The sequence below is a fragment of the Vombatus ursinus genome, unplaced genomic scaffold, assembly GCF_900497805.2.
Source record: "Vombatus ursinus unplaced genomic scaffold, bare-nosed wombat genome assembly UNPS02010548.1, whole genome shotgun sequence".
NCBI classification, from domain to species: Eukaryota; Metazoa; Chordata; class Mammalia; order Diprotodontia; family Vombatidae; genus Vombatus; species Vombatus ursinus.
Window position 1 is genome coordinate 3,805,838 of NW_020950326.1, and position 3,907 is coordinate 3,809,744.

A 3,907-nucleotide genomic window follows, 5' to 3' on the forward strand; every position below is an offset into this window, starting at 1 on the left:
TTTCTTGGATAATACAAATTGTCTTTATCCATTCTTAATATTGTCTGCAAAATCAAAGGATCCATAACATTTTGGTTTTGGATTTGCTGTCAGAAGACCAAAATTCAAATCCAGACTACTTCTCTGTAAGCTTTGTCCCCTTAAGCTCTCTTGGCCTCAGTTTCCTTATCTATAAAATGAAGGGCTTCCAAGTTCTCTTCTAGCCCAAAACATGATCCTATAGGAACTTGTTAACAAATTTCATAAATTAGAGACTGTTTGCACTTATTACCATAGTAATAGATAATGTGAAGAAGATATTTCAGCTTCTTTACTTTTGACCTGATTCATTAGAAGCGTCTATAATGTATCCATTTCTTTCCACTGCTATACAGATCTATGGTACTCTGTGAAAATAAAATATGCCCCACAAACAAATCATCATAAAGTTTATACCAAGGCTTAAACTGGGGTGCTCTATGGAAACCTGGGCTCCATTTGGACCTCAGATTCTTATTGGACCCTGAGCAAGTCACATAACGTCTCTGAACCTCAGTTTCCTCTGTGAGCATCAACTGAAATAATATAGGTGAAGTACTTGACAATCTTAAGATTCTGTATAAATATCAGCTGTTAATATTGTGCTTCTATTTAACAAAACCTTGTTTGTAAAAGCCTCCAATGTTTGCATCAGTCAGTCAACACAAATTTTTTTAAATTTTAGTAAGATCAGCACACTTACTTTAGGTTCCTTGAAAAGCAAATTCAAGAGAACCGGAAACAAAATAAATGCTCTTCACTTGGGAAATAGCTAAACAAATGGTGCTAAATGGATGTAATAAATATTAACTGCACCATAAGAAATGACAAATATGAAAACCTCAGAACCACAGGAAGTTATATGTGAACTGATCCTAATAAGCAGAACAAGAGAAGCAAAATGTATGACGACAACATGGAAAAGAGGGGGAAATGTGAACGCTGTAATTATAGAGACATGCAGAGTGAAGGCCTAGGGAGTGTATGGGCGGGGGGGGGGTGAGGGGCTGGTTACTGAACTACTTAAATCTTTTTTAAAAATCTTTTGTTACAGGGGATAGCTCAGTGGTAGAGATTGGGAGGGATAGATTTAGAAATATAGGGGATATGAAAACAACATTTCAATAAAAGCGATATTTTTAAAACAAAAAAAGGCAAGTTATTCATGGGCTCACAACCATAAAACGCTGAATTCCAAGTATTGCTAATTTCTGGAAGGAAAATTACCTGTGTCATAGTTGCATAAAGTTGAAAGGAGTTTGGGGGTGAAAATGGGAGAAATTAATGTCAAGCATAAAAAACTTAAGAATAGACTTTTTCACTAGATGGTTTTTTTTGTGTCAGACAATGTGATAAGATATTTTCTATGAACTCGGCACCTTTCTTGAACAGAAGGTAAACAGTCTTGCCCTTGCATCACAAGGCATTGTACTGCTTATGTGAGAACACAAGGGAGGCAAGCTTTTCTCTTCATAATTAAATAATTCTGTGTATCATGGATATACATATTGGTGCTATGATAGGGGATAGGCCTCAGAAACCGTACCTCCTCCCCAGGTGTTCGTCTGGATCCAATGAGAGCAATGACAGAAGACAAAATCAGGGTTAGGGAGGAGCCCCTTGCACGATTTCCAAGAAAACATGCAGCATGTAACATGCAGAAGAGTAAAATACTTAATATCTATTCTGTGGTGCATCTTATGGAAGCCAAGAGGGACTGAAGCAAGCAGTCATCTCAAATTAACCAGGTTAGACACTGCTTTGTTGTTTTTTTAAAAAGTACATGCAATCCCTTCATGAGTCAGTGTGTTGTCTAGGTTAAGCAAGGAATTTAAGGAGGCAAAAAGACTCATTTTTAATCACCTCTCCCACCACATCTCACCTTCTCCCATGATCTGCATAAAAAGTTGTGCCTGGTCAAAGTCACATAGAAGCCCTGAGTAAACACAAACTTAAATTTCTAAGGTGAAAAATTACATTTATATCGTTTTAATGTTTGCAAAGCTCTTAGGGGGAGTCTAAATTGGTCTATCAAGAGTAGTTGGTCAAGAAACATTAAATCCCTACTAACTGCCAGGGACTGCACTAAGCATTGGGGAAACAAAGAAAGCCAAAAGATAGAACCTGCCCCCAAGGAGCTTACATTCTAAGGGAGGGAGACACTGCACAAAAGGAAGCTGACAGAGGGGGTGGGAAGGTAACCATGAAGCTTCATGGAGAAAGAAGTCCAACAGAATGCAGAAATTAATAGGTGGTTGGCCTGGATGCCCTCCTTAAATGGAAGCTCTGGAAGAACCTCCTCACCCTCCAGTAAGAGGATGGGGCCCCAGAAGCAGAGGGTACTGATGAAATGTGAGTCCAGGGATGAAATGCCCTTGCAGGATGAAGAGGTTCCTGGGACATGAAGTCCCCACACTTCCCTCTCACTGGAGTAACTTGTGTTCCACAAAGTAAAGAACAAGTAGAAAGGGGAACTACAGGGCATCTCTAGACAAACATCTTTCCAAGTAGGCAGTATAGTGGGAAGGAATTGATCCCCTACTCTTTTATTAATTGGTCCTGTGACACTGAGCAAGCCATTTCCCTTCTCTGGGTCTCAGTTTCATCTGTAAAATGAGAAAGCATACAGGTGATCTCCAAGGTCCCTTGTGGTCCAGCCCAAGGAGCCTAAGTTTCCAATATATTTCTAAAGCAACAATTAAAATGACTCTGCTATTCACTCTCTTCCCCACCAGAGGACCTTGCAAATTGGGGAACAGAGAGAAATAGAAGATAGATGATCATCTTCTGAACTCAGTACTAATTATGAATTATTGGCCTTCATGATCCAGTCAGCTACCCTACAAGAAGGAGGAGGTGGGGTAGATGAGCAAAGACTCATCTCCATACCCACCCCTATCCACAGGAAAGCCTGATTCAACGGGTAGCTCTGAAGACTAGAAAAAGTGGTTTCCCCAGCTTTGACAGAGAAGGAATATATCCATATTCCTTGCTGAGCCCAAGTATGATGCTATTGCTCATAGGTTCACGTGTTTAGTCAATTAGTTGTGTCCAACTCTTCATGACGTATTTGGGATTTTCTTGGCAAAGATACTGGAGTGGTTTGCTATTTCCTTCTCCAGTTCATTTTACAAATGAGGCAAACAGGGTTAAGTGATTTGCCCAGGGTCACATGGCTACTAAATGTCTGAAGTTGGATATGGACTCAGTTCTTCCTCAGTTCTTCAGGGAGATCAATCGGTCTCCTGTCACAGTAGTCCAGTTATGAGGTACTGAGGACCTGCATCTGGGAAGAGAGATTGGATTTATTCTGCTTTGGCTCAGAGGGTAGAAAAAAGGACCCGTAGTGGAAATTAACAGTAAGAAGATTCATCTCATTGTGAAGAAGAATCTGCCAACAATTAGAGCTATCCCAAAATGAACTGAGTTGCTTTCAGGGTAAACGGGTTTCCCCATCACTAGAGATTTTCAAGTTGAAACTGGATGGTTAATTATATAAAAGGGTCTTGACTCAAGTAGGGATTGAATTGTTTCAGCTCTTAGGTCAGTTCCATTTCAAAGATTCTAAAATCACCCCCATTGAATGAGAGCATTATATCAACAAGTATCAATTGAGCCCCCAGGTCAGATTGCTTACCCAGAAAAAAAGGTCTACCCAAATACTGATTTCTTAAAAAGCACTGGAAGCTGATTGATTCTCTGAATGTTTGTGTTGCAAGAAAATGGTGCTTATGAGGATCATTTGTTATTCAACAAGCTAATGGGAAGGTGAATCATCTCAGATTAATTGATTGATGCTTGTAGCCTTAGATTGGGGTGTTTAGATATGAAGCATGAAACTTGATGTACTGTGCTAAAGCTCCAAAGGCATCGAAATCAGCCAGGTGAA